This window comes from Felis catus, chromosome A1 (genome assembly GCF_018350175.1).
Source record: "Felis catus isolate Fca126 chromosome A1, F.catus_Fca126_mat1.0, whole genome shotgun sequence".
Classification (NCBI taxonomy): Eukaryota; Metazoa; Chordata; class Mammalia; order Carnivora; family Felidae; genus Felis; species Felis catus.
The window spans coordinates 227,318,691-227,332,331 of record NC_058368.1 but is presented as its reverse complement, the minus strand read 5'-3'; the positions used below and the strand labels follow the sequence as shown (position 1 = coordinate 227,332,331).

Below are 13,641 nucleotides of genomic sequence, written 5' to 3'. Positions count from 1 at the left end.
GGAGTCCCAGGAAGACGAACAGTGAAAGTCTGGAAGCTGAAAGCTGAGACTTTTAAGACTGTCCTAGGGTCCATCGTGAGGATGTAGCCTAGCGGATGAAGAAAGACCCACTGGGCACGGCATCAACGATGCTGGAGGCAGAGACAAGATTCTAGGAGCTTCCAGCTGTAGACTGTAGACTGTAGAAAGCTAGCACCAGGAGTTAGAAGACATAGGGCACTGCGTTAGGAGGGAAACTGGTTTCTGTCCTAGAACTCAGAATCGAACGATCAATCCAGTGTGTTGGAAGAAAGACATCTTCGTGCGTTCAAGGCCTCAAAGGAATTCCTTCCCATGCATACTTTTTCGAGAAGGCTTTGGGGGTTTACTCTGCAAAGCAAGGGAGTCACGGATGAAGAAAAAGAAAGACACAGGATCGATCTCAGGAAAAAGGCGCGGGGAATCCCTGAGAGGGGTAAGGAGAGATCCCGGGAGGGCCGAGACAGGCCCACGGGTCAGGTGATCTGCCCCGGAGCTGGTCGGAATAGGGTATGTACAATGGTCTGAACACATGATGGGGTTTCTGCAATGAAGGGAAAATGGGGGAATAAGTTAGTGGCAAATACACAGAAAGCTGAGAAAAATGATAAATAGGACAGTGATGAGGTCCAGGAAAAACTACGATTTTTTTTCAAGAAATGGAAGGAATGAGGCTCAGCGGTCAGAGTTTGCCATAGTCGGAGCCCATCTACAGAGCTGCGGGGCCTGGGGCCTGGAGTATGAAAAGTGGGGAGTGGGCAGCCTAGGGGAACGGCTATCGTCGGTAACAATCCCCAGAGAACCGACTTTTTAAAACTTTGTGTGTGTGTAATTGATTAACAAACCCTGAATTAAAAGATGTAACGAGGTAACTTTGGCAGAGAATGCTAAAGACCTGCCAATTGCATCCAATATTTCTCTCCCTTTCTTAAGGTGCAAGTGATTCCTCTTTAAAAGGAAGGTGAATACATTATAAAATGAATCACCATCATGTAAAGGCAGAACGCTGAGATGTCAGAATATAAGATCCTTCAGGCTTTGGGTAAATTGAGTTTCATGGAATTAGGCTGGTCCCATTAACCATGTCATGTTGAAATGTTTTCTCAAATACCCTGGAAGATCTATTCTAAAAATGTCTCACCTTATAAAAGTGATGAAGCCTTTGTTTCACCATGTGATCTCCAGCGTCTGGAAAGAATATTCCATCGCTTTTCAAAACTGACAGGTGTACAATCACTTAACCCTACTGCCTGCTGTCAGCACTCACACCCCGTCTTTTGACATGAAGGGAAAAATACTTCCTTAATTCCAGTAACTCAGAGCTCAGAGACTTCATTACCCAGCGGCCTGGACAACTGGCCGTGTCATCTTTTCCCACTGCAAAGCCGCCAGCCTGAAATGGTGAGGTTCACACCTCTAGTTCGGGGGCGAGCTCTGGGGAGGCGGTGGGGAGCAAGTTCACGCAATTACAACTTCAAAACCACACCGAGCGCGGGATGGGGACACAACTCATTTCCCTGAGGAAGAGGGGGGACATTTGCCCTTCCAAACACCTTCCAGTACAGTGAGGCTGTAAAGTATGAAGATGAAATAAGCATCGCCCCCAAGTCTGGACTTGCTTTGTGCCTTAGGGCATATGGAGGGTAAGCCATCCTGGGTCTCGCTTAAAGGTTGGAGGGAGATAACCAGGGCATGTTCTCCGAAGAACTTAAGCTTTCGGGAGAATCGCTGGTATGCTGTATTGATGTGATGGTGGTTATCTGAATGTGAGAGAAAGCCAACCTCTCTGTTTTGTAAGTCACTGGAAGGTGGTCTTTAAGTTTCAACAAACCGAGGAGAAAGGAGGGTGTGATCGTCCGTCAGAGAGGCCGGTGCAAGCGAGCGTGTGCGGTGGGGAATTCCTCTCTCTTGCTTCTCCACGTGGATAATGTTCACCTGGCAGCTTTTTACTGCCTTGGAGGAGATTATCAGTAACCTCTGAAGGAGGGAGACCCATCTGTGTCCGGAGGACACAGCGACAGGGACAAGTCACACGAGACACTTACGTAACTATCAAGTGCTTGGACGAGTGGCCGCAGTTCTGGTCCCTTGGAAACCAAATGTGCAGGTCTGGTGGATCTCTAATAGAGCCTCCCTGGAGGGTGGCTTCATACTCCATTTCTAAAGTTCCGCTGCATTTACTTGGAATCACTGAACCCTTCTGGTCTCCATCTGGTATCTACCTGTGCCAAGCATATCTTACATGTCCCTATCAAGGTCACGTGCCACAAGGAGGCGCCTCTTCGGGGTGTGTTCAGTCCCACACACGTAGAGCCTAGACTGGGTCTTCTAGAACAAGAACGCTATAAGTCTGGTCTGGGGCTCCAGCAATCCCAGGTAACTATTCAAAGAGAAGGGACACTACGTATCTCGATGCTTACTTCTTCCCCCCTCCCCCCTCCCCGCCCAAGTTTATAAATACGGCCCTTTGTCTCTGCCCTGCTTCCAGTATGAAAATGCCCCTTGCCTTCCAGCAAGTCCCTAAAAAGGCGACTGTCTCCTGCACTGACCAGAAGGGAATATGTGCAACTGAGAAGTAGGTATGGTGGTGGTTAAAAGCTGCAATATGCACCTGCACGTCAACTTCCCTTAAGAATACTAATCAGATCATGGGGTGCCTGCCTGGGTGGCTCCGTCGGTTGGGCGTCTCACTTCAGCGCAGGTCATGATCTCACGGTTCGTGAGTTCGAGTCCTGCATCGGGGTCTGTGCGGACAGCTGGGAGCCTGGAGCCTGCTTTGCATTCTGTGTCTCCCTCTCTCTCTGCCCCTCCCCCACTCACACTCTGTCTCTCTCTGTCTCTCTCTCTCTCTCTCTCTCTCTCAAAAATAAAATAAAAATTAAAAAAAAAAAGAGTACTAATCAGATCAGATCCGACTAGTCTGTTTCAGAAAACAAGAAGCTTCACAAGTTAACCTAACAAAGACCATTTCAGGAAAAGTGTTATTCTAATGAGTTCAGCCAGAGGAGTCTTCCCTAGGAACACGCCCTCCCCGTTGACCATGGAGGCCGTGTTCCTCAAATATTTGCAGAGCCTAATGACATTGACTTTTCCAAACCAGAACACAAACCTAATAAACTACTGACAATGAACATGATTTGTTCTCCTTGGAGCAGCTGCAGGGTTGAATTTTTTTTTTTTTTTTTTCCTGCAGAGCTGGCTGTCAATATTATCTCATTAGGCAGCGGCCAGCAAAATAGAGCAACCCACTCGGTGCCCAGATCTTGGTTTTTCTATTTATTCTCCAATAAAAGGAACCGGGCTTCTTAGAGAAGTGGCTTATTCTAAGATGCGGACAGGAAACACACGGGATGATCACCCTGGAGTAACATGTCAAAGAACATAGGAGCTCAGTGGAAAGAGCTCCCAATTGCCAAAGTTGGAACAATGTGAGCACCAAAATAATACAGAATTGAATTATGACCCCCAGGATGCCATAAATACCCATGCGTCCATACTGATATAAACAAATAAGGCTAAATCGGCCACACAGAGGTCCAAATAGTTTACGTATTTGGATAAGGCCTCAGGGAGGTGACACATACCTGCTACTCCTCAAGTTGATCGCATAAACTTCCTTCTAAAGAGCAGTTGCAGAAAGTGGGGTGAAGGACCCTTACGGTGGAGACGTGGCAAACACGACCTTGGCCAGGTGATCAAGGTCAACACCAGCAGTGATTAAGTCATATCAATAGCATGTATTCTTTTTTTTTTGATACGAAATTTATTGTCAAATTGGTTTCCATACAACACTCAGTGAAGACCCTGTATTCTTGATGCGATGTGAGGAGAATGGGACCTCGCCTAGGTCGGCTTCCTCCCCCCAGACCCGGAAGTGCGGTCTAACAGCGAAAACTCTCAGACAAACCCACGTGGAAGGACGTGCCACACAATACCTAGTGAGTATTCCTCCTCAAAACTCTCAAGGCCACAGAAACAAAGTTTGAGAAACTCTTCCAGACCAGAGGAGACTGAGGGAAAAGGAGACTGACTGTAATGTGGTCACGCAGATGGGACCTAGAACACGAGAAGGAGGTGAGGACAAAGCTGGCGAAATCGGAATGAGCTGTGAGCTGAACTCACGGTCGTGTTGGCTCCACGACTCACAACTGCGTCAAAGGGGCCCTCGTAGAGCTAGACAGAGCGAGAGGTGGCTCTCCGAGCTATCTTCACACAGCTTCTGTAAATCTAAACGAATGCTAAAAAGATATTAAAGAAGATCCATGACCCGCTCTTCTTGTATTTGACAGACGGAGTCTTCTAAGGACCAGACCATGGACTAGGACATTTCTATTGCGAACTTTGAAAATACTTATTTGTGTTTCAAGGTACATTCATCTCTAGTTGAGCACAGACCACTCCAGACAAATGTTCTACCTTCAGGGTTACTGGCTTTTTCTTTTAATTGTATTAGCCTCTTGAGAAATGAACCACCCTTGGGCTGCAGCCCCCTTTTAAAAAAAAATCTTGAGAGAGAGAGAGAGAGAGAGAGAGAGAGAGAGAGAGAGAGAACTGGGGAGAGGGGCACAGAGAATCTTAAGCAGGCTTCGTGCTCAGCAAGGAGCCTGATGTGGGGCTTGATCCCATGACCCTGGGATCATGACTTGAGCTGAAATCAAGAGTCAGACACTCAACCGATGGAGCCACCCACGTGCCCCTGGGCCACAGTCCTTTTATTCACAATTATAACATGAATGGTCATGGTTTCTAATGATGCTTTGGCTCCTTAGAAGCAACCTGTTAAGCTAAGGCTTCACCTGTATGTGGTTGTTGTGTGTTGGGGGCAGCATTTAACCTCTTGTTTCTAAGTCTATATAACAATGATCTACGTTATGACAAAGTTCTGCCATATATTAGAATCCTCAAACAGGCTGACAGCATGCACAAAAGACGAAGGAAGCCCTAGGCCTCACAGAAATAACACCCGTGGGTCTACGATGCTATCGTCTGAGTCAACGTGACTAGAACCACAGAAGGGGCGTCCTTCCCAAGCCTCGCCTCGTCACGCAGAGTTAGTCCCTGCCCTCCCTGGGAACAAGGATTCGGGATTGGGATTTGAAGCAGCCAGTTGTCTCTGTCAGCATCTGAACTCGAGAACATACAAACCCAGCCACACTGGGGCAGCCGTGTCTGCATGTCCTGGGGAGATTCCACTGTGTCCTGTGGGGATTCCGTTCCACAAAGAAATCTGTGGAGCTCCATTGCCAAGAGCTCTGGGTTTGACTTAATTTCCAGAAGCTGCTGACCATGCTTTTGAGGAACTCAAAACAAAGCTGTCTTCGTTACCCCGAAGAATCAGGATTAGTAGTAACTCTGAGATTCTTATCCCCTGCAGTTAGAAAAAGCAAAATTCATGCAGCTGTTTTTGGTTAAAATTGTCAGCCCTGGGCATTATTTTTGTTTGGAGATTTTACTTAGAAAGAAAGGGTCAATAGCCTTTTAATCGGGTTTAAGTCTCCAGTGGGTAAGCCAGTGGTTAACCCTCAACGATACTGGGTACAAGGAGGTGGTTCTGAGCTTGGCTCTGGACTGTGAGTTTGGAGAATAAGTTGATTCACAATCTGGGGCCAGCTCCTAACCGCACTGTAGACGACCAGACCACCAGAACATCTGTGGCCCCACGCTGGGGGGGGCCTGTGACATGCGCTAAGCACCCCGTCAGTACTTGGCATGGTCAATGTGATCAATCAGTCTTAGCCATCGTCATCCTAAAAGGTCTCCCGGGACCTCGATAAAATGTTAATAGAGGAGTCATCTGTAGGTGGTTAAGATTAGAATTGATTTTATTTTCTTCTTTGTGCTTTTCCCTGGTTTCCACAAAGAACGAGTATTCTTTAAAGAACATTTTAGCATTAAAAGGACCCCTGTTTCTGTCTTCCCAGATCCAGTCGATGTGTGCCCATGATCGGGATGTGAGAAGTCCCGATTTCGAGGGAGGGCAACTTTCAGAAGGCGGCTGGCAACTCAGTTTTCATAACCAGCGTCCTGGGAAGCTGCGTCCCGTGTCCCCCCATTCGGAAGGCACACTGACACTGACTGGATTTACTTGGGGGTGGAGGGACACTGTCAGAAAAAGCGGGACACTATCAAGATAACACACGCCCATCTTGCCTGAGTTTTTAGTGAGAGCCGATGGAGACCCAAGGAACATCATTTGGGCTTTTGATTCTTAGCATCAAACAGAGTTGGCTGTACGCACATGGCAGGGGGTGGGGTGGGGAGTTCACCAAGGGTTCTGTGGGCCATAGTCATGGCGCCGGGCCACGCCCCGGAGGTGGGGGGGGGGTGGTATGGTCAGATTACCGTGCTGACAGGCCCTCCAGTCTCTGATGCTGTGTGAGGACAGACTAGGGGTGCGGAACAAGAGCAGAAGCAGGGGAACTACCGTAACAGTTCAGGGGAGTCGGCCATGGGCCAGGGGGAGCGGAGGAAGGATCGATTTGGAGGAATTACAGTTAGTATTAAAGGGAAACTCTGGGGGACAGAGGTGAGGAAGGAAGAGGCAGGGATGCCGCGTGATATGACTGAGCATTAGGCCACGGCAGCCTGGAGCCCAGGTGCGCTCCACAAGCCCGTCTAGCCCGTCCGGCCCAGCTTCTCACTCCCACTCGCTGGCTGCCACCTGGGCCACACTCGGTCATTTCGAAGAGCCTTCCCAGTGCAAACCAGTTCGTGACCCAGCTTTCCATCGAGATGCCTCTTAGAAGCGGGGGAGTCCCGGTTCTGAAGGGAAACAAACAGGCCGTTTTGCTAGAGTGGAAATGCCTAAAGCCAGACATAATGTGCGAAAGTGGCCAAGAAGCCCCATTTCTGGACATCGGCGTTAAAGAGGGTGACGGGGAGCAAGCCCGGAGGAATCGCCAGAGGGACCGTCCTCTGACAAAGAGGGGGCCGCCGAGGAGGGAGGGGACGCTTCCGTGGAGGAGACCGTCACAGGAGAGTAAGAGTCCTGAGCGTTACAGTAAGACACAGCGAGGAGACGCGGGGCGCCGTCTCCGGAAGGTCGGGCAGGTAGAAAGTTCGGTAGAAACAGGTGGGGTAAACTGCACCTGTTACACAGAGAAACACAACCTGGTTTTCCGTGCAGCTGGGGAGCTCGGAAAAGCACATCACAGAGTGTTTCTGTCACCCCTGGTATTCCCAGCGTGGCCTGCTGACAGTCAGACTTGCTGTGACACGTCTTACCCAGAAGCACGTTCCTAAGGGAGTAGATGCACCTCTCGGAGCCGCGGTAAAAAGTTCACGTTTCTCAGACGTGGGTTTCACAGTCGGCTTTTTAAAAGAACACGAGAACTAAATCATCCCCGCTGTCACTTAGATGGAAGGAAACTGCCAAATACACCTGGTTGGACCGCTCAGGGCTTCTTTGGGAGCGAAGACTGCATTGTCAGCAAGGAGCACACACTCCCACCAGCAGGGGGCGCCGTGCACCAAGCCTGCAGAGGGCGCTGCCTCTGGCTGCACAATGTTCAATTCTCTCCTATCCTTACCCGACTTGAAGAGTGTTTAGAAAGTTCCAAACGGAGCTTCGCTCAGCCTTGACTTTCCGTTGACGGTTAACAGTCAAACCGAAACTTGCTCAGGGCCAGGGGCAGGGGGTGGGGGTGGGGTGGGGAGTGTTGTTTGACAGGTGCAGAGTTTCAGTTTTGCAAGATGAAGAGATCTGGAAATGGATGGGGCGGGCGGGGGGGGGGGAACGGTTGCACAACTGAATGTACTGAACTTTAACACCTAAAACTTGAAAAGTGCCTAAAAACCTTAAAACCTGAAAATTTTGAACTCCATCAACGGTTACGATGCTAAGTTTTACAGTAGGTGCATTTTACTGTGATGGAATAAAATTTTAATTTTTAAAACGTTTTTTTAATTAAAAAAATGTTTTCCCCGTGAGCCTGAGAAGAGCACGGGGCGGGGGCGGGGGGAGAATCCCAAGCCGGCTCTGTACTGTCAGTGCAGAGCCCGTCGCGGGGCTTGAACTCACGAAACCGTGACATCATGATCTGAGCCAAAACTGAGAGTCCATGCTTGACGGACTGAGCCACCCAGGCATCCCTGAAAAATCTTTTTATACTGTCATTTTCTTATGAGGGTTTAGGTGGAGTTTCGGGGACTGGTCTTAACTGGTTTAGTCTCCTCTGAGTTCCCCCAGACAAACCAAGGAACCCCGCAAATCCGCAATGCGTGATGACTTGCTTAAAAAGCGGACGCACCAAGACGCTTATGACGCACCAGGGCTTTTCCATCGGTACACGCTCCACGGACACTCTGAGAGGTGCCAAGTGAGAAAGTTCTGAATTCAGTTTCTCTACCTTCGGTCCCTTCTGTCCTCCCCATGCACAAGAGGGTCATTTTCTTCTCCCGGATAATGCGAACAATGAGCAGGCAGTGTCCGGGCGCGGGGGTGGGGCGGCCCCGCAGAACAAAGCCCCAAACAGGCCGTCCTTGTTGGAGACACAGGGTCAGCATGGTACCGTGGCCCGAATAAGGCCTGCAGTGTCCGCTGCCCCGATGGCTGAGCGACAGACAGCCCCTGGGCAAGTTCAGCAGCAGGAAGGTGAGACTGGGTCACTCGCGTGAACCAAACTTTTAACTCTGAAGACGGGACTGGTCAAGGTCCCGTGGAACGAGAGCTTTTACTATTGAGCGGCTTGGATTCTGCAGCTTTCCAGAACACAGCCGAGGGCCTCAGGACTGACAGGCTCTCCCGGGAGGCGGCCCTGAGCGGGATGCATTCAGAACTGGCAATTCTTGATGTGTACGGGGGGATGCGCTCTGTTACCCCCCAGGGCAGCAAGAGGGGACAAGGGGCGCGCTGCCCAGAGCGTGACGCCCTGTCCGAGGCCCGTGGTTCTGCCAGCAGCGCCTCAGGCCCCGAGAGCAGCACGTGGCCGGGGCCCGGGTGCCGGCCGGGATTAGGGGCGCTCCCAATACCGATGGGGTGAGCAACCGGTCCCGCAGAGGGGGCTGCGGCTGCGGCCGGGGGCCGGGTGGGGGACGAGGAGGCGGAGCGGAGTTCCTGTTGCTATATTTGAGATTTGTGCTTCCTGGGGACTTATGCAGTGAGAACAGCATAAGGAGTTATTTCAGGATTATCTGAACCTCACCGAAACGGATTATCTCAGTGTGTCTCAGAAAATAACCCGGCGGGCGGAGTGTTCTGACTGCGTCCTTCTCGCTGCTGCTGCTTCTGGCTTTCCCTCCCTCCTGGGAGGGTCCTGGAGGCCTGAAGCTCTGAGGCTTTAGAATTAAAATGCTTTAAATACCAAATACCTTCACCTTACATTCTGCAGCGGCCTCCGCCCCTCGATGGCACATATTTTCCTATCGGACTCAGGGCTCTGGAGGCATCCAGTTGTGTTGCAATGCCATCCTGATTTCTGCAGACTTAGTCACTTAGTCACCTTGTCTCCTTAGCCTCCAACCTAATCCCTCCCAGACAAGGCTTATCTCAGGAAGCCGGGGGCCAAGACGAAGAAGAGCCTTCTGGATGGGACTCTGACCTGCAAGGAGAAGGAGGCTAGCTGCTCGCGTGGGAGAGGGTGACCATGTCCTCCTGGAGTCACTGGGTGGGGGGGGCGAGGGGGGCAGGAATTCAATGCATTAAAGAAAACAGCGTTCACAATCCGTGGAAAAGTGGTGAGTCAGATCAAATAGTACTAGGAATTCGGAAAGGAGAATGGAACAGAAATTGCCCCGCACAATCAGAAAAGAGGAAGGAAACAGAAAGCCTACGGGAAATGCGCTCCCTCGGGGGGCCTTCCCTGACGGCCCCGTCCAAAGCGGAGTCTCCCTCACCCTCTTTCCTTTTATTTTTCTCCCAAGCACCTGTGAGTGCCTGCTGCAGGTCACGTAATGGCCCTGCAAAGACCTGTTCAGTCCCAAATCCCCGGGACACGCAAGTACCATCACTTTATATAGTAACCGGTATGATTAGATTAAGGATCTTGAGGTATGATTATCTGGGGACGTCTGGGGGGCCCTGAACACCGTCACAGAGTCCTCCTAACGTGAGAGCCACGCAAAGGGAGACCCCGCACAGGCACAGAGAGGAAGTGGTCCTAGGAAGAGAGACAGAGGCGGGAGTGATGCGGCCGAGGAACGTGGCAGCCACCAAGGGCTGGAAAAGGCGAGGGACAGGTTCTCTGAAGCCACGGGAGGGAGCGAGGCTGGAGAACAGACACCCTGACAGCAGCCCAGTCAACTGAATTTCTGGCCTCTGGAGACTTCTGGCCTCCGAAACTATGAGAGAGTACATTTCTGTTTTCTTTTTTAAAAAAATTTTATTTAGTTTTGAGAGAGAGAGAGAGAGAGAGTAGGGGAGGGGCAGAGAGAGAGGGAGACACGGAATCGGAAGCAGGCTCCAGGCTCTGAGCTGCGAGCACAGAGCCCCACGTGGGGCTCAAACCTGTGAACTGTGAGATCATGACCTGAGCCGGAGTCAGACGCTTAACTGACTGAGCCACCCAGGCGCCCCTACATTTCTGTTGTTCCTAAGCCATCAGGTTCGGGACAATTTCTTACAGCTGCCACAGAAAACGAACCCACTGCCCAACACCACAGTATACGTTTACTGCCTGTCTGCTCTAGGAGATGATACATTCCATCGAAAAAGGCGGCTTTGCGTGTTTATTTCATTGTGGTAGAGCCCGCTATGTAGCAGGGGCTGGAGCATCTGGTGAAGGACTGCCTGGGTAGCTACGCATGTGTCCTCCGTCTGGGTAGCTGTGCCCATCAGAAGAGAGCCCCGAGCATCCTTCTAGAGCTGAGGCCTCAGAGGATTTTTGCAGTGCACACACGTGTGGCTTCAAATCTTTCCCTGCCGGCATCTCCAACATTTGGTTGGCATCTACAAACGTATTGGACGTTCTGGGCCAGAAGGCTAAAAACATGGATTTCTCTTCCTGTGTGCTCACTGCAGAGCGGGGGTAACTGACACTTCTGAGTTAGCAAGACGGCCGACGGACGGAGTGAGCACCGTCCGCATTTGGCACTGGAGGCCACAGACAGAAAGGTGTGACGGGGCCTCCGAAGAGCTTCCCCAAGCCTCAGGGAGAAAACCGGTGCGCATATTATATGTCTCGTGTATGCGTCCGGTCCTCCTGGAGAAGCTGTGTGCACATCTATCGAGACACTGATTTTTTCAAAACACCAAAAAAAAAAAAAAAAAAAATCCCACAGGAATTTGGAAGGATGTATAGATAGAAGTAGAAAAATTCACAGATTTATTCACTGGCATCCGATGTACCAATAGCTGCTTGTTTACACACACAGATACCTTATCTTCGCTTGGAATCCCGTGTATTTGGGGGACTTCCTGATCACGAAAGCTGGTGTTTTTTGCTTACAGCGTGCCTGGCGCTGTGCTCGTAAGTCTTAGGAGGGGGGTATTCTTATCATGCCCGTCTGGCAGCCCCGGGGAAGCTGAGGCTTAGTTTTAGATGACCCTTCCAAAGCCACCCAGCTGGTGCACAGAGGAGCCGGGATTTGACTCCAGGCCCCAGGACCTCAGGACCATGTGCGTAAACACAGAGAGCTCTGGGGTACTGAATTCCAGCTTGAGGGTAAATCCCTCTCCCAGGGCCCCAGGGCCATTCAGCGCAGGCGGGCAGCCCTGCCTCTAAGCCCCTTTCCAGTTCAGAGGTGCTGGCGGTCTTGTTTTGTTTTGGCCCAATTCATTCTTCGAGCCCCGTCGGTCGAGAGCCATCTCTCGGGGAGGATCAAAAGACAGGCCCTTGAAAACCATCTGGCACCTGATTCACGGCGAGCAGCTTTTCCAGGCACTGCTAATTTTTCTCACCATCACACTGTGTTTCTCTTGAGTGGTGCCCTGGGCTCAGAAGGTTGAGTATGAAAGGACCCCGAGAACAATCTCGTGGCGCAATTCAGTCATGTTTACCTCACTGTGTCGGACCCCACAGCAGGAAACGCGGTGATAAACCCTTTAAGAGAAAATAACGTTTTGGGCCAAGGTCACCTATCATTAGCTAAAAGTGACTGGGCTTTCCAGGTCACTTTCTAAGCCCACCTGTAGGCGCAGGGGTCACCTAAGAGCTGGGAGAGGTCAACCAGTGAAATACGTCCGTGACCTGAGCGGTTTCTGACTGTTCTCTTTTGTTCCCGGGTCCAACGGTCTCTGGCTTCATTAAGCACACAGGATGACCCTTTAACGGACCAAGTGGCATTTCACGTCCTCGCTGTGCTCCTTTCACACACTGCTTGATGGACATGCGTTTCTGTGGGGTTCTTTGAGATCACGGAGGGATTTTACGTGGGCTCTGCGGACCCCTTACATATCGTATCCGTGTAAGTCCCACGGGGCACCGAGAGTTTCAGGCCACTGGGAACACGCTCACGTTCAGAGCCCCAAGTACCCGGGAGCGTGTGAGCACAGGCTGAAATCAGAAAACCGACAAGCCACGGGCATCAGCCTTGCCCTGTCCACACACCTTACTGTGAACTGCCCCTGGGAGGGTCCTGCCTATGCATGTGAGCCAGCCATGTCTCAGTCCTACACACTGTCACATGCCCACCGTGTAAGAAGAAAACTGCTCTCCACGCTGGTTCTGTTGTTGAGCGGAGACTCCTAAAAACAACTAAGAAAAGAGGCACGGTCATCAAATACAATTCCTGGAAGTCCGTGACTCAGTCCCTGCCGGGTTCCTCTGCCATTGCTGGAACAACACTGTCACCTTACTCTGATAAATCTGCCCTTGCACCAGAAAAGCCTCAGGGAGCCTGGCAATCGCACCTGAGCCGGGGGGGGGGGGGGGTCAGCAGCCAACACTTGTCCCTGCAGGGTCCACGGGCCAATCGGGACTCCCCGGCGGGCCCCGGGGAGAATGCGGTGTCTTCACCGTTCTTCTCTTTGTAGAACACACACGTTAAACCGAAACCAGTAATCTCTACACCTTGGTGCCAAATCAGATACCATTTATAAGATCCAAGTGGGAAGAAGAGAAGTGTCGAGGTTCTGAGACAACTTGGAGTCCTTCTCCGGACGTTGGGAATGTGTTTAGGCTTTTCGCTGCTGGGGACAGTGGCCTGTTCAAGGGCCTGATTCAGAGGTGTACGGGATGACTCAATTCGGGGACAGCAGCGCAAAGCCAAAATGCAAAGTAACCCACATCCCCCACCGCTGCTTCCATCGGACGCCGTGATGTCAACACCACCCCCGAGAAAAGCCCCGAAAAACCAGGCCTGCGAGGATATAATTAATCACGGAAATTTGGGGACAGCGCCGTACCAACGAAAAGTATTTCTCAGCAAACCCGCTACTCTGATTCTTACGTGAAGAATCTGGAAATAATGGAGACGCTTATGCAAACAGTGAGTGGAGAATTTAAAAAGAAACCAGGTAGTTGAATAGTCACGTGTGGCTAACCGATCCGTGGCCTTCCCTGACCACGTCGGTGTAGGAGTTTTCTGGGGCCGCCGTAGCAAAGTAGCATAAACCGGGTGGCTCAGCACAACCCAAGGTTCTTGCCCCCCGGTCGTGGAGTCCGGCATCAGGGTGTGGGTGGGGCCGCACCCCCTCGCAGGCCCTGGGGAAGGTCCACTCCAGGCGCTGCCTGGCTTCTGGTGGCG

General features: G+C 51.2%; 1 protein-coding gene across 2 annotated transcripts in view; it reads right to left on the bottom strand.

Moving 5' to 3' along the window:
- ANKH (ANKH inorganic pyrophosphate transport regulator) overlaps positions 1-13,641 on the bottom strand; it is a 141,036-nt gene that overhangs the window by 9,648 nt on the left and 117,747 nt on the right. The gene's annotated exons all lie outside the window — the stretch shown is intronic.